The sequence below is a fragment of the Eimeria mitis genome, genomic scaffold (genome assembly GCF_000499745.2).
Source record: "Eimeria mitis Houghton genomic scaffold, Emh_scaff1753, whole genome shotgun sequence".
Taxonomy (NCBI): Eukaryota; Apicomplexa; class Conoidasida; order Eucoccidiorida; family Eimeriidae; genus Eimeria; species Eimeria mitis.
Window position 1 is genome coordinate 7,417 of NW_013570070.1, and position 316 is coordinate 7,732.

Sequence of the window (316 nt, forward strand, 5' to 3'; positions counted from 1 at the left end):
GTTTAGGGTTTAGGTCTAGGGTTTGGGGCGGCTAGGCATCTACAGCTAAACCCTCGCAGCCTTCACCTGTAAACCCTGCACTCTCTGATGGGGGCCCCCAAACCCTCCTGCAGCAGCAGCAGCAGCAGCAGCAGCTGCTGTTGCTGCTGCTGCTGCTGCTGGTGTTGCTGCTGCTGCTTCTGCTGCTGCTGCTGCTGGGGGGAGCTAGGGTTTTAGGGGGTTTGTGGTTGGTGCTTCAGTAGCGTCAGAGCCTCTCTTTCTTAGCAGAGATGCACCCTGAAAGGGTTTAGGGTTTAGGGTTTAGGGTTTAGGGTTT